At 36.8% G+C, this 23,008-nt stretch overlaps 1 long non-coding RNA gene across 2 annotated transcripts in view; it reads left to right on the forward strand.

Annotated features, from left to right (window-relative positions):
* The window catches only part of LOC109503432, a 148,030-nt gene that overhangs the window by 18,790 nt on the left and 106,232 nt on the right, over positions 1-23,008 (forward strand). For both annotated transcript variants that reach the window (XR_006585041.1, XR_006585042.1), the window contains exon 2: positions 4,731-4,827. This is a non-coding gene — a long non-coding RNA (uncharacterized LOC109503432). The remainder of the gene's footprint in view (positions 1-4,730; positions 4,828-23,008) is intronic.

A 23,008-nucleotide genomic window follows, 5' to 3' on the forward strand; every position in this document is an offset into this window, starting at 1 on the left:
TACTTCATATTCTTTTTCTCATCAAAATTTTACTCAGTGAGTTTAACATCCATTGCTACCTCTTTGCCTGATCATTTATTCCAGTGATGGTTGCTGAATATTATTTTGTAATTACATCATTCTTTCTGCATTTATTATCTGGCATTCTACTGTAAGAGCTTTCTTTCTTTCTTTCTTTCTTTCTTTCTTTCTTTCTTTCTTTCTTTCTATCATTATGGACTCATGGATTTCTGTTTTATTGAATTGGTTATGATCTGTTACTATCATTAATTGTTATTTTATTAACAGCTTTATTGAAGTATACTTGACCGTATAATAGGCTGTATGTATTTAAAGTATACAATTTGAAGAGTTCTGGTGCATGTAGTATTCTATTGTATTGATTTATCATAGTTTGTTTATTCCTTCACATACTGATATATGCCTTTTAAAAAGTGTTTGTTTTTTTCTAGTTTGGGACTATTGCAAATAATGTTGCTATGAAGAAGTACAAGTCTTGTACAGATCTCTGAACATGTCCTTGTAGGGGCATATTCTTTAATTCTCTTGGTTAAATGTCTAAGATTGGAATGGTTGGATCACAGAGTAGGTATATATTGAACTTTTAAGAAACTGATAAATTATCAAAGTGTCTATATTATTTGAGATTATTCTTACCAATATATGTACACTTCCACTGTTTGATGTCATCACCAACACTTGTTATGGTCAGTCTTTTTTATGGTAGCCACTTTAGAGTATACATAAAGTACTATTTTATGGTTTTATTTTGCATTTTCCTAATCACTGATTTTATTTTTATTTATTTATTTAAAATTTTTTTTAATGTTTATTCATTTTTGAGAGAGAGAGAGAGAGAGAGAGCATGAGCAGGGGAAGGGCAGAGAGGGAGACACAGAATCCGAAGCAGGCTTCAGGCTCTGAGCTATCAGCACAGAGCCCAACATGGGGCTCGAACTCACAAGCTGTGAGATCTTGACCTGAATTGAAGTCAGATGCTTAACACCCAAGTGCCCCCATATATTTTGATGAAGTGTTTATTCAAATCTGCTCTTTTTTATTGGGTCATCTGTCTTCTTACTGTTGAGTTCTAAGAATTCTTTTTTTTTTTTTTTTTTGAGAGAGGGCACTGGTGAGTGAGGGGCGAAGAGAGAATCCCAGGAGGGGCAGAGAGAGAGAGAGAGAGCGAGAGCGAGAGCGAGAGCGAGAGAGAGAGAGGGAAGGAGGGAGGGAGGGAGGTGGGGCTCATGTGAAGCAGGGCTCATGCTCAAAGGATATGGGACTTGAACTCATGAACCATGAGATCATGACCTGAGCCAAAGTCAGATGCTTAACTGACTGAGCCGCCCAGGTGCCCAAGTTCTAAAAATTCTTATGCATTCTAAAAACAAGTTGCTTTTCAGACTGTATGCTTTGCAAATCTTTTCTCCAATCTGTAGCTTGCCTTTTTATTTTACTAGTGTTATTGATAATACAAAGGCTTTTAATTTTAATGAAGTCTAATGTATCCATTTTTTCTTTTGTAGTTTGTGCATATTGTGTCTTACTTGAGAAAATTTTGTATAATCTAAGGTCATTGAGAAACTGTTCTGTGTTTTCTTGTGTGTCTTTAATGGCTTTAGCTCTTTTTGTATATGGTTTGGGGAAATGATTGGGAATTTTTGTATATAGTTTCAAAAATAAGGAAATAATGGGATCTTCCTTCTTCCTTCCCTTCCCTTCCCTTCCTCCATCCTTCCTTCCTCCCTTCCTTTTTCTTTCTCCTTCTCCTGTTCCTCTTCCTCCACCTCCTCCTCTCTTTTCTTTCCATATGACTTTCCAGTTGTTCTGGCTCCATTTGTTGAAGATTATCCTTTTCTCATTGGATTGCTTTGGTGTCCTCGTAGAAAAGCATTTGGCTATGTATGTATGTCTTTTAATTTATTTTTTTTAAGTTTATTTTTATTTTGAGAGAGAGAGAGAGGGAGAGAGAAGGCACAGGGGAGGGGCAGAGAGAGAGAAGCCCAGGCTGCGTCTGCACAATCAGCATGGAGCCCGATGCGGGACTCAGAACTCATACTGTGAAATCATGACCTGAGCTGAAGTCTGAGGCTTAACCAACTGAGCCACTGAGGCACCCCTGTGTATATGTATTTTTAGCCTTTTTATTCTATCTCAATGATCTCTGTGTCTCTGTGTCGATATCATTTTGTCTTAATAGCTGTAGCTTTATATTGAGTCTTAAAATTGGGCAATTAATTCTGCAACTTTATTGTTCTTTTGACAAAATTGTTTTCAATATTCCAACTCCTTTGCATTTCCTTATAAAAATTAGCTTGTCAATTTCCATACAAATCCAAACTTTGGAGTTAGGGTTTGACTATGTTATAAATCCCATCTCTGCTGGTTCCTAATGATTTGATCTTACCATATGTTTTAAACTCTCAGACTCTCAGTATTTCATCTGAACATTGGAATAATAATGCCTCTGTAATACAGCTCTTAATTATACTTATGGTATACTTAGTCTGGTACCTGGCATAACTGCTCAATGAATGGTAGTTATTGTTATTTTTGAGGTGTTTTAGTGGTTAAATTGTTTAATTACATGCAAGTAATATTTATTTAAGTTAACCTCAAATACTGGATGGAGGGAACTCTGGTTATATCTTTTCCCCTGCCATCTAGGTAGGTCCATTGCTGTGGAAATACCATGTTCTTTATTTTAATAATAAATCTTTGGGGAAAAGTTCCTGCTTCAGCCTCTTGATGGAAACTCAAAATCAAATTTTTATTTATTTATTTTTAATTTTTTTTAATGTTTATTTATTTTTTGAGAGAGACAGAGACAGAATGCGAGTGGCTTAGGGGCAGAGAGAGAGGAAGACACAGAATCCGAAGCAGGCTCCAGGCTCCGAGCTGTCAGCACAGAGCCCGATGCGGGGCTCGAACCCACGAACTGTGAGATCATGACCTCAGCTGAAGTCAGATGCTCAACCGACTGAGCCACTCAGGCGCCCCTCAAAGTCAAATTTTTAGAAAATAAATTACTAAGATTGCTTTTTGACTACAATAATGATATTTTGGAGCTCTCTTTAAGCATTTAAAGCATTTTGGGGAGGCCTTGGTAAAATAGTTAATTTGTACCCTGAGGAGAAAACCTTAAACATGGATGAGATTCTAAATAAATCTAAGTAACAATTTGGCAGCAGGAGAGGACATTTTCTCTCTCCTTAAGTTGCTCTTGACAATGGACACTTGACCAGGCTAATCAAATGTGACTTCTGTCATCAAAGTTAGTAAAGCATGAAAGACCTTCAGCGAGTCATTCATTACATTACCCATTTGAAAATATCTCTTGTGTCTAGTTAAGAGTGGCCACTTGGTGCCTTCTCTGCAAAGTGAGGGTGTTAGGTTTTGGGGACACTGTTTAACAGTTCACAATTTGCTAATCCCTGTGGAGGCTTTTTTTTTTTTTTAATGTTTATTTAGCTTTTGAGAGTGAGAAAGAGGCAGAGTATGAGTGGGGGAGGGACAGAGAGAGAGGGAGACACAGAATTTGAAGCAGGCTCCAGGCTTTAAGCTGTCGGCTCTGTGTTGACACAGAGGCTGAAGGGCTCGAACTCACGGACTGTGAGATCATGACCTGAGCTGAAGTCTGACACTTAACTGACTGAGCCACCCAGGCACCCCTCTTCTACTCTTTTTAACTTGGGCAGTTTGTAAATAATTTCATGCTACTTTCTCTAAAGATCATAGCCTTTCCCATGTTTATCTCCTTCATCCCAGATAATCCTTATCCAGAAGGGGGAAAGCACCCATAGCCACAGTAGGAATGCGTTAACTAAGGCAAAGAGGATATGCAAGTATTTCCAAATTTTCTTAGTCTAACCCTCTTTTCCTTTTGTAGTTAACAGATACAGCTATTAGTCTTAGATGTTATAGCACCTAGGGACATTTTTACAAGTTGGTGTATTATATTCCTTTTATTTTGAGCTTTATTTGGTTTCTCATCTTCAGGTGAGTTTTTTAATCAACCTCTAATTTTGTCATAAAGTCATTCATTTTTGCAGTTCGTCATCACGCAATGGTGTTTGCTCTGTTTACATCTCACTTTTTATAATTTAACAAGGGATTTTCAGTTAAATAAACCTTAGCTTGTTTTTTGATTTGGGAAAATGCAGATTTCATCGAATTGGTGAATCAATCTCTATTAGACAACCTCATGAAGTACAGAGTCCAGGGAATAATTTTATAACAGATACTTGCCAGTTTCAGTAAAAATGCTTCTTTGGGCATTGCGAAATAAAATGCAAATTTGGGTTAGTAACTGGTTTGATAGATGTGTTACTGAATTCCAGCACACAGCCAATTCTAAAGGTAAATTGTCATCTGGTGGCAAGGTTTTCAACCAGTACCCATAAGGGGAATATGCAAGTCCACAAATGTCAGGATTTGCAGATACTGTGTGATAAGATTGCACTGGGCTTTGGAAGACTGATAAAAATAAGTGGCTGATAGTATCGACTGGTGCTGGGGGTTCCCAATGGCTGCTGGACCAATGCCTATTAATTTGTCTGTGCTAACTGAATAAATGAAACTATTTTGGAGGAAGGGAGATTTATAAGAATCTACACCGATTTGGCTTCTCTAGATGTTATGATGTGAAGCAATTTATTTGACTCTGTGTGTGTGTTAGCTGTGTCTTATTTCTCTCATAAAATTCTGGCTACTTTTATGTTTTAATGCAGGATGGTGTGGAGCTGAGCTGTGCAGTAGGATTCTCTACGATGATGGAAAAATCCTGAATTTTCACTGCCTAATACTGAGGCCATTAGACTCATGCAGGTACTGAGCACTTGAAATGTGGCGAATGAAAAAGAGTAACAGAATTTTAAATTTAATTTAATCTTGATAAAGTTAAACTTGAATAGCCATATGTGGCAAATGGCTACCATACCGGACAATTGACATATTGGCAATCCTCCCTTTCTGGGTATGAGTGGGAACAACTGCTACATTAACATGCGTTGTAGAGGAGTGGCTACTGAACATTTCCGTTTCAGATGTAGAACAGAATTCTCTCTTCCTTACCCTGAGGTAAGCATTATCTATAACATTTATTTGATTAGTATCAGGTCTTTTGTCAACTTTTTTCTTTTCTTTTTTGTCTTTTCTCTGTGATAAGAGTTGATTGTTCTTGACTCCTGTGTGTCTCTTCTTCATTTAGCATGTTTATTGAGCATCTGTTATGTTTCAGGTACTGTCTCAGTGCTAGATACGCAATAGTAAATAAGACTGATCAGGTCCTGGCTCCCACTGAGGTCACATTAACATGCAATAACACTATTAATTAATTAATTAATTAATTTATTTATTTATATAAAGTTTGTTAATTTATTTTGGGAGAGAGAGAGAGTGCTTGTGTGTAAGTGGGAAGGGACAGAGAGAGAGGGAAAGAGAGAATTCTAAGCATGCTCCAAACTGTCAGCACAGAGCCTGACATTGGGTTTGAACTCATGAACTGTGAGATCATGACCTGAGCTGAAATAAGAGTCAGACCCTTAGTCAGCTGAGCCACGCAGGTGCCCCCACAATAATTTATTTAAATTCACAAGTTCTTGGTAGGTTTACCTAGGAAGAACTAAAAAAGTAATTTGTTGATTCATTGAGAACTGCCACTGTCCACAAACTCTTTCTATCAGGCATTGACCATGACTACTTTAATAGTGTTCTTTTCAGTTTAAATTAGGTGTGTGGGAGTGAGGAAGAGAGGAGAGGATAGGGTAAGGGGAGAGAAAAAGAAATGAATGGCATTATCTTTTTTTAGTTATCCATGTTCCACTTGAATGTAAGCTCCTTTGAGAGAAGGGTTAGCCTGTTCACTTCCTGATCCCAACCTTCCACCATCTGTGTTTGCAGAATCCAGGCTAGCATCAAGTGAGCATTACTACACAAATAAATAAAATAGTATTTCTAGATTTTTCCTTTCAGATGTTTTGTTTTTAGCCTGTATGAGAAATTTAATTGATTTTTACCCTGCTACTTTTTAAAAAAATGTTTGTTTATTTATTTATTTCTTTATTTGGAGAGAGCGAGCATGAGCAGGGGGAGGGACAGAGAGAAAGGGAGAGAGAGAATCCCCAGCAGACGTCACACTTAGCTAGCTCAGAGCCCAACATGGGGCTTGATCCCATCACCAGGAGATCATGACCTGAGTTGAAATCAAGAGTTGGATGCTTAACTGACTGAGCCACCCAGGCACCCCATTACACTGCTACTTTAATATATATAATATATATATAATATATATAATATATATATAATATATATATTATATATATAATATATATAATATATATATAATATATATATTATATATATATTATATATAATATATATTATGTATATATTATATATAAAATATATATAATATATATATATTATTTATTTATTTATTTAAAGTAGACTTCATGCCCAATGTAGGATTTAAATTCATGACCCTGAGATCAAGGTTCAGACACTCAACAGACTGAACCACCCAGCACCCAATATCCATTCCATTTTTTAATCAAATTAGAAATTGGATTCATGTTTTTAATAACTTCACTCTGGAAGATCTGTATTGTTTAGTAAGTGTGGGGATCCATCCAGGAGGTTGATCTTAACTGTGTAACTGGTATTGAATTGTCCATCAGATTAGGAAGCATTTAGTCATGTGTCAGAAAGCGAACTGCTTTCTTTCTTACTGCTTCTCTAACAAATTATCACAAAATTAGCAGCTTAATTTTGTGCACACATTTTAAAGCAACACACATTTATTCTCCTATAGTTCTGGAGGTCAGAAGTCTGAACCTTCAAGGCATCAGGAGGGTTGTGTTCCTTTTGGCTGCTCCAGGGGAAAATTGATTTCATTGTCTTTTCTAGTTTTTAGAGGCTGCCTGCCCTCCTTGTCTCATGGCTCTGAATGACTGCTGCCTCTGCTTCTCCTCTCTCTGCCCCGACCCTCCTGCCTCTCTCTTATAATGAACCTTGTGGTTACAGTTGGCCCAGCTGCATAATCAGGATAAATTCTCACTGTCAAGAAGTTTAACTTAATCATATCTGAAAAGTCACTTTTACCATGTAAGGTAACATATTCACCAATTTTGGTACTAGGATGTGGGCATATTTGGGGGCTGATATTCTGCTAACCACAGCAACTGTTCAGTTAAATAAGACAAGAAAGGGCACATCTGGTTTAGAGTCTTACATGATGCTCTCAGGACTCTTTCTCTAGCTTTATGTCCCTTTGTATTAGTCTCTTGACAGGCAAGATCTTCCTCCAAAGAGAAAAAAATCGTCACCAGGAAACATGAATTCCATAAAATTCCATCAGTGCCCCATTTCCGAGAGTCTCTTTGATAGGGGTTAGATTTCGTGTTCTTTCCACACTTAATCTATACTCATTCTCTGACTCTAATTGTCAGACGTGGGCCACCTGAGCTGGGGAGGGTTCAAGTTTATTCTCACTCAGTCTCACAGATTGAATTATGAACAAGGGGTCATTTGCCAAGTGAAGAGTGAGCTACTTTTACTAGAAGAAGGGTGGTGGTTACTGGGTTGAAAAAATGAATTCATTTATCATAGGGCCCTTAGGATATAGGAGTCTGTGTGTTTCTTTAAAAAGCTTACTACAATCCACGGGACACTTTCAAAGCCCAGGGAAACTATCTGTTTATTAATCAAGTTCACCAAGTTGTCTAATCACCATGGGAGGTCTCAGCCTGGCTTGGGCTACCATAGCTTATCATGAAGTTAATGATGCCTCTGGGGTGAAAGGCACTAATTTATTTTCAGTCCACATTGTCAGAATACACACGTGATTCAGCCACTCTGGCATTTCCCTGATAGGTAGTGGTGAGAGGGGCTAACCATGAGGCTATCTCTAAAGTGGGATTCTGGGCCTTGTCTATAAAACATTGTTCAAAAAGAGAAAGGTTACTTAAAAATTTTTGTGTTTCTTTTTAAGTTTTTTTAAATATATATTTTTGAGAGAGAGAGAGAGAGAGACAAAGCACAATCAGGGGAGGGACAGAGAGGGAGACACAGAATCTGAAACAGGCTCCAGGCTCTGAGCTGGCAGCACAGAGCCCGAAGCAGGACTCGAACTTATGAGCTGTGAAATCATGACCTGAGCTGAAGTCAAATGCTCAACCAACTGAACCACCCAGGCGCCCCCCAAATTTCTGTTTTTTTCAATTCAAGTAACAAAAATACATCCCCCAAACAATGTTCTACATAAATATGTGAACAAATAAATTATAAAAATAAGACATAAGGCTAAATTTCAATATAACCCTTTTCCACTTTATCCTGTCTCCTTTTCCCCAGGTATCAACTGGGTTTTATGTCAAATATGGCCTGAACATTTGCATTAGGTCATATGTAGGTTGCTTTGAAAGTCATGAGACTTAAGTTTCTATTGTTTTCTTGTAGCAGTTTCAACAAAGAAGAGAAGTTTCCTTTTCTTCCATCATGTAGGGAATAATAAGAAAGAAGATAAGAGCGTCTGGATGGCTCAGTTAGTTAAGCGTCTGACTCTCGGTTTCAGCTAAGGTCCTGATCTCACGGTTTCGTGGTTTTGAGCCCTATGTTGGGCTCTGTGCTGGCAACATGGAGCTTGCTTGGGATTCCCTCTCTCTCTCTCTCTCTCCCTCCCACCCTCTCCCTCTCTCTGCCTCTCTTCTGCTTGCACTGTCTCTGTCTCTCTCAAATAAATGTATAACCTTTTTTTTTAAAAAAGAAAAAAGACAAAATTCATTTATTATACAAACATTCCAGATACTTGACCAAATGCCTTTCACTTTTACCTGGGCAAAGCTGATACTAATTCCTTTAGTGTCTTCCTCTAGGTCAAACTAGCTAATCCTTTCTTTCACTTTATTTTATTTTATTTAAAAAAATTTTTTTTATGTTTTTTTATTTTTGAGAGAGAGAGAGACAGAGACACAGAGAGACAGAGCATGAATGGGGGAGGGGCAGAGAGAGAGGAGAGAGGGAGACACAGAATCCGAAGCAGGCTCCAGGCTCTGAGCCATCGGCACGGAGCCCTACGCGGGGCTTGAACTCAACAATGGTGAGATCATGACCTGAGCCGAAGTCGGACGCTTAACCGACTGAGCCACCCAGGTGCTCCTCCTTTCTTTCACTTTAGTTGAGGATGTGTGTGCAAAAATACTTTTAGACAAGTAGATAATTTAAAAAACATTTTAGTCTATAAAATTTCACACTTATACAAATGCACACACAGAGGATGACTCCTATATAACCATCCTCCAACTCTTACCAAATCATCCTGTTTCATTCCAGGTAATTTTAAAGCAAATCCTAGATACAAATTTCTTTCATAAACTTAAGCATTCATTAAAAAACATTATCAATAAAGAATTGTCAATAAGGGGCGCCTGGGTGGCGCAGTCGGTTAAGCGTCCGACTTCAGCCAGGTCACGATCTCGCGGTCTGTGAGTTCGAGCCCCGCGTCAGGCTCTGGGCTGATGGCTCGGAGCCTGGAGCCTGTTTCCGATTCTGTGTCTCCCTCTCTCTGCCCATTCCCCCCGTTCATACTCTGTCTCTCTCTGTCTCAAAAATAAATAAAGGTTGAAAAAAAAAATTAAAAAAAAAAAAAGAATTGTCAATAATACCTTAATCATTTATTTAGCAAATATTTAAAATTTCCCTGTTACTTCTCATTTTTAAAAATAATTTTTTTTAACATATATTCATTTTTGAGAGTGAGAGAGACAGAGCATGAGCAGGGGAGAGTCAGAGAGAGAGGGAGACAAAGAATCTGAAGTAGGCTTCAGGCTCCGAGCTGTGAGCACAGGGCCTGACGTGGAGCTCAAACTCACAGACTGCGAGATCACGACCTGAGCTGAAGTTGGACACTTAACTGACTGAGCCAGCCAGGCGCCCCTAAAAATAATTTTTTGAACAAATAAAGTTGATATGTCTTAGTTGATCTGCTTCTTTTAATCAATAGATTTAATCTTCTTTTAATCAATAGATTTCTCCTCTTTATCTTTCTTTTCATTTTTCTTCATTCCTTTCTTCATTTCCTTGCAAATTATTTGTGGCAGCAGATGGTTGTCCTATAGGGATTCCTACAGATAGGATTTTGCTGGTTGTATCATGCATTTGACATGTTCTTTCATACTATGTATTTTCTCTCGATTGATTATTAGAACTACATTCAATTTATTATTATTTTATGCAAGATAAGATTATAAGAAGTGTTACTTATCAGAGATCTGAGAACCTATAAATGTGGTCAAAAAATTTTTGGTTAATTTATCTTGCCACCAGCAGGAAATATTTTTAAGGAAAATATATATTGTACAGAAGTATGTAAAAAAATCATTCTGCTTGCAAGATAAATATATTTATCTCAAAATGGGTATAGCCTGGGGATGTCTGGCCGACTTAGTTGGTAGAGCATGCGACTCTTGATCTTGGGGTTGTGAGTTCCAGCTCCATTTTAGGTGTAGAGATTACTTGAAAATAAAATCTTAAAAAAAATTAGACATAGCCTGTTCAGGAAGAACTTGTAATTTTTTGGGGCGCCTGGGTGGCTCAGTCGGTTGAGCGTCCGACTTTGGCTCAGGTCACGATCTCACAGCTTGTGAGTTCAAGCCCCGCATTAGGCTCTGTGCTGACAGCTCAGAGCCTGGAGCCTGCTTCTGATTCTGTGTCTCCCTCTCTGCCCCTAACCCACTCACATTCTGTCTCTGTTTCTCTCAAAAATAAGTAAACATTAAAAAATTTTTAAGAACTTGTAATTTTTCTTTGCCTTTAATTATTTTTATTCTAGAGCTCTGCTCTTGATATCCTTTTCTAAAAAAACTATGTAGTAATCAAACATACAAAAAATACATATAGTATATAATAAATTCTAGAGAAGAACAGTAAAGCATGCACCCATATGCTTACCTTCCATCTAAAGAACTAGAGTGTTACCTGGTCTTTGATATTCCTGTGGATCCCTTCCTAAATTCACCCCTTTTATTTTCCTTCAGGTGTCCATTATTCCCTTGTTTTTCTTCATAATTTTACCATATTGATATGGGTTCCTAAGTAGTATCTTTTAAATTCTGCCTATTTAGTGAAATTTTATATAAATGGTATGATAAATATGATGTAAAAGTTACATATACTTCTGTGATTTGCTGGGTTTTTTTGCTCAAAACGTTGTTGTCATTCATCTGTGTCAGAGTTTCTGAAACTCCGTGCTATTGACATTTGTGGTTGGTAATTATTTGTTATGAGGTGCTGCCCTGTGTATCCTAAGGTGTTAACAGCATCCCTGGTTTCTACCCATGCCTCCCAGTCACTATACTCACAAATGTCTCCAGACATTGCCAAATGTCCCCTGGTGGACAAAATTGCCCCTAATTGAGAACCATTTGTCTGTGTTACTATGCATAGCAGAAGGGCATTCAATTTCACTGATGTAGATGATTTCACTGCCTGAATATGCTACTATTGATTTATCCATTCTTCTCTTGATGAAATTTGCATTTTCCCAGGTTTTTGGTATTACAAACCATGCTACTATGAGTATTTTTGTGCATGGCCCCTGGTATATATGTGCTATAATTCTTCTAGGAGTAGATATGTAAGAGTAGAAATGCTGGCTCATGAAGTTTGCACATCTTCAACTTCAAAATCAAGGTCAAAATATTTTCCAGCTTTCTCCTTTCTTTTTACAGACATACATACACAGACATCCATAATCTATTATTTCTTAAGTATTATAATGCAAGTAAGTAGCATGGTTGCAGCTAGTGGAAAGAAACAATGATTAAAGTCAATTTTTTAGGAGCAAGAAAGTAGTTTTGTGTAGTGTTTTTAGAACTGAAAGTCGGTCCTCCATTTTCCCTACAAACCTGGTGGCTTTGAGAAAGAATGTTAAGGATGAAGAAAAACATAATTGTAAACCTCTGAAAATTTCCCATTTATTTAATACATATTTTCTGAGCCTATATTCCTGTTTATTTAGTTATCAAGATGAATAAAATACCATCCCTTTCACAAGAACCTGATGTTAGTCAGGTAGAAATATAACAATAAACTTCAAAATGTTGTAATATGATAGATGACAAGGTAGAGATAAATATAAAAAATGTGAGAGGAGCAAAAAAGAAGAAATATCTAACTCAAGGTGTAAGGAAAAACTTCACAAAAGAATGGCATTTTTAAAAAAAAGTTTATTTATTTTGAAAGAGAGAGTGTGTGCACGTGTGAGCTGGGGGAAGAACAGGAAAGGGGGAGAGAGAAAGAATCCCAAGCAGGCTCTGTCCTGTCAGCATACAGCCAGACATGGGGCTGGAACTCCTGAACGGTGAGATCATGACCTGAACCAAAATCAAGAGTTGGATGCTTAACTGACCTAGCCACCCAGGTGCCCCAAGAATGAGATTTTTAAAAAGTTTTTTTATTTATTTAAGTAATCTCTGCACCCAATGTGGGACTTCAGTTAACTACCCTAAAATCGAAAGTTGCATGCTCTTCTAAGCCAGGTGCTCCAAGAATGCCTTTTTTTTTTTTTTTTTTAATTTAAACTCAAGTAACATACAGTGTAATAATGGTTTCAGGGGTAGAACCTACTGGTTCATCACTTACATATAACACCCAGTGCTCATCCCAAGTGCCCTCCTTAATGACCATTACCCATTTAGCTCATCACTCCCCTCAACTCCCTCCAGCAACCTTTAGTTTGTTCTCTGTATTTAGGAGTCTGTTATGGTTTGCCTCCCTCTGTGTTTTTATTTACTTTTGTTTTTTTTCAAGATTTTTTAAAGCTTATTTATTTATTTTGAGAGAGAGAGAGAGAGAGAGAGCACAAGTAGGAGAGCAGAGAGGGAGAGGGAGAGAGAGAATCCCAAGCAGGCTCCACACTGTCAGGGCAGAGCCCAATGTGGGGCTCGAACTCACAAACTGTGAGATCATGACTCGAGCCAAAGTTGGATGCTTAATTGACTGAGCCACCCAGGCACCCCTCCCTCTCTGTTTTTAATCTTATTTTTCCTTCCCTTCCCCTATGTTCATCTGTTTTGTTTTTTAAATTCCATATATGAGTGAAATCATATGATATTTGTCTTTCTCTAAGTGACTTATTCTGCTTAGTGTAATACATTCTTTTTCCATCCACATTGTTGCAAATGGCAAGATTTCATTCTTTTTGATTGGTGAATAATATTCCATTGTATATATATGACATCTTCTTTACCCTTTCATCAGCTGCTAAACATTTGGGCTTATTCCATAACTTGACTATTGTTGATAGTGCTGCTATAAACATCAGGGTGCATGTGCCCCTATGAATCAGCATTTTTGTATCCTTTAGGTAAGTACCAGGTTCTGTAATTGCTGGGTCATAGGGTAGCTCTTTTTGAGGAACCTCCATACAGTTTTCCATAGTGGCTACACCAGTTTGCATTCCCACCAACAGTGCAAGAGAGTTCCCCTTTCTCCACATCCTCACCAACACCTGTTGTTTCCTGAGTTGGTTATTTTAGCCATTCTGACATGTGTGAGGTGGTATCATGGTTTTGATTCGTATTTCCCTGATGATGAGTGATGTTGAGCATCTTTTCATGTGTTTGTTAGACATCTGGATGTCTTCTTTGGAAAAGTGTCTGTTCATGTTTTCTGCCCATTTCTTCACTGGATTATTTGTTTTTTGGGGTGAGTTTGATAAGGTCTTTATAGATATTGGATACTAACATTCTATCTGATATGAAGAATGCCACTTTTAAAAAATTCATTAATTAAACACTTACTATATTCTTAATATGCTCCTGGCACTGTTTGGGGACTGAAAATATGCCACCATTCAACAAAGGAATCATACTCTGATACAGCTGACATTCTAATGGAGGGTGACAGACACAAACAGATAAATATAGACTATGTTGGTTGGTTATAATAAAGCAGGGTAGGAGGATATAGAGGTTCATGGAGGGACAGCTAGTAGGGGCAGGGGAAGGATTTTTTGATGAGATGATATTTGAACAGATCCATGAATGAAGTGAGGGTAATATGGATGTCTAGAGGAAAAGTATACTAGGCATAAAAACAGGGTGTGCAAAAGCCTGAGGTGGGAGCCACTTGCATATTTGGGGAACAGCAAGGGTAATGGACCAGTTGGGCTTTGAAAGGGTCTGTAGGAATTTTTGAGGTTGTTGGGAACATTGGCAGCATGAATATCATGTGGAAACACAAGGTATTAAAGAGCAAAAAATTGAATTGTCTTATGTCTGGCATCTCAGGTGTATAGAAAGGGGCAAACAGCAAGAAGAGTTTTATGGGAGAAACGATGGGGTTGGAAAAGTAGATTGAGTACAGAATGATTTTTATTATAATAACTTTCAAACATACAACAAAAGTAGAGGGAATACTATAATGAACCCCTATAGTTTCATCATCTAGGTTTTATAATTGTCTAGAATTGTCCTTTTTCTATTCCTCTTTCTTCTCCTTCTCCTTTTATGCTAAAGTATTTTAAAGCCTATCCCAGATGTCATATCATTTCTTCAACATAATTCAGAATATGTTTTCAAATATATAAACTTTTAAAAATACAAAACTACAATGTCATTATCACATTCAACAAACTTAACATTTTCTTGGCACCATCCAATAGCCAACCCATATTTAAATTTCACAGATTGTCTAAAATTTTTAACTAATTTATTTATTCAAATGAATATGCAAATGAGCCCTACCCATTACATTTGGCTGTTGTGTCTTTAATCTTTTTAAAATTTATCTTGCCATTGAACTTGAAGAAACTGGATCTGCTGTCCTGTGAATGTCCTACATTCTGAGTTTATCTTATTTGACATTCAAATTATTACTCTAACCCTGGCGCTTATTGTAAACTGGAAGTTAGCACTAAATGCTTGATGAGATTTAGGTTTTTGAAAGGAAAAGTTCACAAGTGGTACTGGATGCTTTGTATGTTTCATGTTAGGAAGCATACATTTTCTGGTTGTCCAGCTTTAGTGATTCATTGTTGAGTGGTATGGATTCAGGGATGATTACCTACAAGTTAGAACTGCATACATAAATGCTAAGGTGGCATTGAGGAAATCGGTCATCTCCCTTCATCACAAATGGAACTGCAATGAGAACCTCGCTATAATCAAGGATGTCTAAACTTCAACTAATGCATCTTGCTTTCACAGGTGATGTAATGCAATATAGATGAAACAGCAGAAACATAACATTGACTGTTCTTTGGGGTTGATCCCAAGAAAGAAATAGGGAATAAAATAAAGATAGTAAAGAGAAAGATGAAGTGATACATACCAAACAATGGGGAAAAAATTCTCTTCTCATACTGTCCCATCCAAGAGAAACTCCATTTCCAGATTAAATGATCCAAATATAGGCCACTTGGACAATGGAGAGTATTTCTTGAATTATAGAATATAAAGCACTTTATCTTAGACATTATCTCCTGATGTCTGATTTCACCAATGTGGAACCTGAGGCTATAAGATATTGTTATTAAAAACTCACATGGGGGGTGCCTGGGTGGCTCAGTTAGTTAAGCTTCCAACTTTGGCTCAGGTCATGATCTCGTGGTTTGTGAGTTTGAGACCCATGTTGGGCTCTGTGCTGACAGCTTGGAGCCTGGAGCCTGCTTCAGATTCTGTGTCTCCCTCTCTCTCTGCCCCTCCCTCACTTGTGCTCTGTCTCTCTCTGTCTCTCAGAAATGAATAAATGTAAAAAAAATAAAAAATAAAAAAAACCTCACACAGTGAAAGTCTTGATTTTTATGGAAAACTTTCCTCGCTGTTACATCATTAAAATCAGCATTAAAAATGCTGTAATTTCTCTTGTCTTAATACACACACACACACACACACACACACACACACACACACACAAACTTGTTTTGACCCCAGTCCCCAATTTAAGTTTATAAATCAACTCCTGTAAAGAGTTCCTGTGTTCTGAATTCCATACTCCTGAATCAAACATTCCATTTGATTTCACTGCTTGGACATCTAATAGACATCTAAAATTTAACATTGACTGTAACAGAACTCTTGACCTTCTTTCCATACTCTGCCTCCAGCTCTTCACACCTTAGTGACAACTTCGTTCTTCCAATTAATCAGGCCAAATACATGGAGTCATCCTTGACTTTTCTTCTTTTCTCATTCCTCATACTCTTTCCATTGGAAAATCCTGAGCTACCTAACTTTCCAGCATCTTGGAAACTGGCCACCTTTGCTATCTCCATCCTAGTCCAAGTCACTATCATCTCTTACATATCCTTTGCCCCCTACAGTCTATTTCCAGCATGTAGCCAGAGTGACCTTTACAAAAGTTAGATCATGTTACAGCTTTGCTCAAGCCTCTAATGGCTTCTTACCTCACACTGAACAAAAGATGAAGTCTTAATTATAATGAGGACTTGTTTTACCTGCAAGGACTTGTTTTACCTGAGTCCTGTCACCGTCCTAACCTCACCTACCACTCTCCCCACCTGATCACTACCCTTCAGCCACAATTACCTCCTTGTGTCAGACCACTTGCTGCTGCTTCCTTAGAACCTTTGCACATATTCTGCCCTCTCTCTGATTCTTTTCCTTCAAGTATCTGGTTGGATGTCTCCCTTACTTTGTTTGTTGTCCGTTACACCTTTTCAATAAAACTATACCTGACTGCTCTGTTTGAAATCCTCACCTCTATTTTCTATCTCTAATTATCTCCCTCATCTGCTTGCTTTCTTTATATTACACTTAATCTCTTCTATATGAACTTGAAGCATGAAATTAACACTATTTAACCACTTTTAATCTACTGATAGGATAGTAGTATATGGTTCAATGAATAATTTATTTACTTGCTATATTTTCCAGTTGAAATTAAACTGTGCTACTGATTAGTGGGTGACATTTAATAAATATTGGCTGGCTGGCTGGCTGGTTGGCTGAATGAACAAATGGTCAGCCTAGATAGTTATATTATGTAGAAATGAAAGAATAAATTCAGTAGTGAGGCTGCAGCTAATTTATATTGGGAATTTAGATAAATGATTTGAATATTATGGAAAGAGGAGACTTGATCCTAAAATAGCCTCTTTTATTTCTTTCAAGGCCTATCCTATCAGTCACATTTCCTGACTTTTAAAGAGTTAATTCTTCAAAGTTTATGGGTTTAGAGAGCAATGAGCTAGACTGCCTACCCACTGCCCTGTACTGGGGCAGACTGCTGGTTCGTTAATTAAATCCACTCACTTCTTCCTTAGTAACAGAATCTCAGTTCTGTTCAGTGAGGCAGTTTCCAGCTAAGAGAACATTTTCCACAGCCTTTCTTACAACCAGGTATGGCCAATAAGACATAAGTGGAAAATCATTGGAAAAGCTGTTTATACGAACCTAGCTTAGTTGGGAGCATTCTGTCTCTTTGTTTTTCTCCTTTCCTCCCCACCCCCCTGCTGTCTGAAATGATTCCAGGAGTTCTAGTAACCCTACTGAGATATGAAGTAACTTGAGGATGGAGCCTTTTCTGAAGGTGGCAAAATACAAAAAAGGAAGAATTAGTCTAATGATGACATCACAAAACTGCCATCCATATTCTGAATTGTCCACTTCTGAACCTCTTTTATATTTAAAGAAATAAACCCATATATTTTTTAAAGCTACTGTTTTAATTTGTATGCTGCTTCTTTTTATTGTGCAGGGCAGTTCTGTTATTCATAGTTTATTGCAATTCCTAAAAGAAAGTGATGTTACGTATTTAACATAGGGTGTGTAAGTCACACCCAATACTAAAATGGCTCAAAAAAAATTATTGGAGAAACTCCTGATTACAGATAAGTTTCTAAGTTACATGTAAAAAGATTAACTTATGAAAGAGGTGATTCTTTTTATTTTAACAGATTTATTGATATATGTTTGTTTCATTAAATTTATCCATGTGAGGGGTGCCTGGGTAGCTTAGTCAGTTAAGTGTCCAACTTTGGTTCAGGTCATGCGTCGGGCTCTGTGCTGACAGCTCGGAGCCTGGAGTTGCTTCAGATTCTGTGGTTCCCTCTCTCTCTGCCCCTCTCCCGCTTGTACTCTCTCTCTCAAAAATAAACAAACACTTAAAAAATATAAATTTATAAATTTATCCATTTAGAGTATACAGCTCAGGGTTTTTTTGATATATGGAGAGTTGTGGAACTGTCCCTAATCTAATTTCATAACATTTTCAACACCCCAAAGAAAAGCCTCATACCCATTAGTAGTCATTTCCCCTTTCCTACTTCCCCTCTTCCCCACTGACTTCTGCTGTTGGCCTATCCTTAGAGCCTAGCAATCAGTAGTCTCCTTTCTGTCTTTCTGGATTTGCCTATTCTTGACATTTCACATGAATGGAATCCTACAATATGCAATCTTTTGTGATTGACTTCTTTTACTTAGCATAATGTCTTTTTTTTTTAAGTTTATTTATTTTGATATATATGGAGAGTGAGCAAAAGGGGCAGAGAGGGGGAGAGCATCCCAAGCAGGCTTCACATTGTCAGCACAGAGCGCCATGTGGAGCTCAAACTCATGAACCATGAGATCATGTCCTGGGCTGAAATCAAGAGTCAGATGCCCAGCCAACTGAGTCACCCACGTGCCCCTTAGCATAATGTTTTCAAGGTTCAGCCATGTAGCCTGTATTGGTACTTCATGATTTTTTATGACCAAGTTATATTTCATTGTATGGATATACCACATTTTGTTTGTCTCTTCATCAGCTGATGGATATTTAAGTTGTTTCCATATTTGACTCTTATGAATAATGGTTCTATGATTGTTCATGTATGTTTCTGTGTATACAAATATTTTCATTTCTCTTAGGTAAATACCTAGGTTGGAATTGCTGGTCATATGATAACTCTGTGTTTATTTTATTTTATTTTATTTTATTTTATTTTATTTTATTTTATTTTATTTTATTTTATTTTATCTTATTTTTTAATGTTTATTTTTGAGAGAGAGAGAGAGAGACAGAGAGAGAGAGAGAGAGAGAGAGAGAGAGAGAGAGAGAGAGAGAGAACAAGAACAAGTAGGGAAGGGGCAGAGAGAGAGGGAGACACAGACACTGAAGTAGGCTCCAGGCTCTGAGCTGTCAGCACAGAGCCCAACGTGGGGCTCAGACTCACGAACTGTGACATCATGACCTGAGCTGAAGTTGGACGCTTAACCGACTGAGCCATCCAGGTGCCCCAATAACTCCATGTTTAACATGTTGAGGAGTGGCCAGACTATTTCCAAAATGTGTACACCATTTTTCAGTCCCACCAGAAATTTATGAGGATTCTGATTTCTGTACATTCTCTACCACACATTATTATCTGTGTTTTTCATTATAGTCTTCCTAGTAAAGATGAAGTAGTATGTCACTGTGGTTCTGATTTACATTTACCTAATGACTAATGATTTTGAGCATCTTTTTATTTGTTTACTAGCCATTATGTATCTTCTTTGCAGGAATGTCTATTCAAATCCCTTGCCTATTTTTAAATTGGATTATTAGTCTTGTTATTGTCAAGTCATGGTTTTTAATATGTTCTGAATATAAGTCCCTTCTCAGATACAGGATTTAAAAATATTTTCGCCCATTCTGTGAATTGTCTTTTCACTCTTTGTTGCACAGAAGGTTTAGTTCTGACGAAGCTCAGTTCATCTGTTTTCCTTTTGTGTCATGTGCTTGTGGTGTTATATCCAAGAAATCATTCACTGAGTAACCCAGTGTCTAGAAGATTTACTTGTATTTTTTCCTCTAAGTGTTTTATAGTTTTAGCTCTTACATTCAATTCTATTATCCTTTTTAGTGAATATTTGCGTATATTGTGAGGTAGGACTGTCTGAATTCATCCTTTTGGATGTATACATCTAGTTGTCCCAGAGCGATTTGTTGAAAATGCTATTCTCTTCTCAATGAATTGTTTTCATATGAGGGTTGATATCTGGACTTGCAATTTTATTCCATTATCTATATGTCTATCCATCAGTATCTCACTGTCTTAATTACTTGTAGCTTTGCAGTAGGTTAGTATGAGTTCTTCAAATTTTTTTTTTGCAGGTATTTTTTTTAATTTTAATTTTAATTTTCTTAAATTTACATCCAAATTAGTTAGCATATAGTGCAACAATGATTTCAGGAGTAGATTCCTTAGTGCCCCTTACCCATTTATATCGTCCCCCCTCTCACAACTTTTCTTGTAACCCTCAGTTTGTTCTCCATATTTATGAGTCTCTTCTGTTTTGTCCCCCTCCCTGTTTTTATATTATTTTTGTTTCCCTTCCCTTATGTTCATCTGTTTTGTCTCTTAAAGTCCTCATATGAGTGAAGTCATATGATTTTTGTCTTTCTCTGACTAATTTCACTTAGCATAATACCCTCCAGTTGCATCCACGTAGTTGCAAATGGCAAGATTTCATTCTTTTTGATTGCTGAGTAATACTCCATTGTATATATATACCACATCTTCTTTATCCATTCATCCATCGATGGGCATGTGGGCTCTTTCCATACTTTGGCTGTTGTTGATAGTGCTGTTATAACGTTGGAGTGCATGTGTCCCTTTGAAATAGCACACCTGTATCCCTTGGATAAATGCCTAGTAGTGCATTTGCTGGCTCGTAGGGTAGTTCTATTTTTAGTTTTTTTGAGGAACCTCCATGCTGTTTTCCAGAGTGGCTGCACCAGCTTGTATTCCCATCAACTTTGTTTTTTTTTTTTTTTCAAGATTGTTTTGGCTCTTCAAAGTCTCTTGAATTCCCATATGAATTTTAGTACCAGCTTGCCAATTTCTGGGAAAAAAATAGCTGGACTTTTGATAGTGATTTTGTTGAATTTGTGGATTAGTTTGGGCAGTATTGTCATCGTAACAATGTTTTTGTTTTTTTTTTTTCTGATTCATGAACATGAAATGTATTTTCATTTATTCGGATCTTTAATTTTATTTAACACTATGTTGAGGGTTCATTGTCAGGACTTGAGGTTCTTTTGTTAAGTTTTCCCTAGACATTTTATTTTATTTTATTTGTTACGATTATAAATGAGATTGCTTAGTTTTATTTTCAGATTGTTCATTGCTTGTAGATAGAAATACAGTTGATTTTTGTATATTGCTCTTGTAGCCTACACACTTGTTGAATTCATTTGTTAGTTCTAGTAGTTTTTTTAGTGGATCCTGAAGAGATTTCATATACAAAATCATAATCTGCAAATAGAGATAGTTTTACATCTTGCTTTCCAGTAGTTTTTGATCTAATTGCCTTGACCAGAACTTCCATAACAATGTTGATAAACGTGAGTACTGCCATCCTTGTCTTATTTCTGATCTTAGGGGAAGAAGCATAGTGTTAGCTGTGGTTTACCATAAATATCCTTATCAAATTGAGGAAGTTCTTTTCTATTTCCTCATCTTTTAAGTGTTTTAAGTAAGTTTTGTCAGATGCATTTTCTGTATTGATAAGTTCATGGATTTTTTTTGGGGGGGAGGTCTTTTTTGTCTATAATATGGTGTATTACATTGATTTTTTTTGTGTGTGTGTTAAACGAAGCTTATACTGTGGGATAAATCCACCTTGATCATGATGTATGACCCTTTTATCTTTTGTTGAATATGGTTTGCAGGTATTTTGATGAAGCTTTTTGTGTCTGTATTTATAGGAGGGATTAGCCTATTGTTTTCATGATTCTTTTTCAAAAACTTTCAAAATTTTCTGTGGGGTGGGGACAAAGAAGCTAGGAAAAAAATCTTTTTAAAATTTTGAAATAATTCCAGACTTAATAATCTGACAAAGAATACCTATATACCTTTCACTCAAATTCCCCGAATGTCAATATCTAAACACACTTGCTTTAGCATATTCTCTTTGTGTGTGTATACATGATTTTTTTTTCTCAAATGCTTGACAGTAAATTGTATCTCTTATATCCCTATACTGTTAAATAATTCAGTGGGTATTACCTAAAAACAAGGACATTCTCTTATAAAACTACATTACAGTACTTCTGCCCCTTATCCACAGAGGATACAATCCAAGACCTCCAGTGGATGCCTAAAATTGTGGATAGTACCAAATGCTTTATATATGTTTTTTTCCTCTACATACCTGTAATAAAGTTTAATTTATAAATTAAACACATTAGGAGATTAACAACATTAATAAAATAGAACAATTCTAATAACATACTATACCGAAAGTTATGTGCACATAGTTTCTCTCTCAAAATATCTTATTGTACTGTACTCACCCTTATTTTTTTAAACTACATTTATTTTTTATTGAAGTATAATTGATACACGGTGTTACATTAGCTTCAGGTGTACCATATAATGATTTGACAAGTTTATTTCACCCTTCTTCTTATGATGATGTGTGATGATAAAATGCTCATGTGATGAGATGAAGTGAGGCGACTGACATAGGCATCATGCTGTAGTTTTTAGCTACTATTGACCTTCTGACAGTACATCAGAAGTAAGATCATCTGCTTCCAGATCTTGGATTATGGGGGATAACTGAAACTGCAGAAAGGGAAGTCATGGATAAAAGGGGACTACACTATAATAACCAAAATAGGGATATTAATGCTGTTAAAATGGTATCCTTCTGTGTCCTTTAACTTGGAATAGTTCTATAGTCATTCTTTGTCTACTATGATCTTACATTTTAAAGGAACACAAGCTAGCTATTTTGTAAAATGTTTCTCAATTTGGGTTTGTTTTGATGTTTTCTTATATTAGATTCAGGCCGTGCACTTTTGATAGGAATATGGCAGAAGTAGTGCCATTTTCTCAGTGCATAATATCAGGAGACACATGTTGTTGACTTGTTCCATTGTTGGTGCTGTTAGGGTTAGAGTTAAGGTTAAGTTAGAGTTAAGGATAGGGTTAGTAGGGTTAGGGTTAGTAAGGTGGAGTCTGACAGTTTTCTTTAAGTTACTATTATTGCTTTGAGATTAATAGATACCTTGTTGA

Source organism: Felis catus, chromosome C2 (assembly GCF_018350175.1).
Source record: "Felis catus isolate Fca126 chromosome C2, F.catus_Fca126_mat1.0, whole genome shotgun sequence".
Classification (NCBI taxonomy): Eukaryota; Metazoa; Chordata; class Mammalia; order Carnivora; family Felidae; genus Felis; species Felis catus.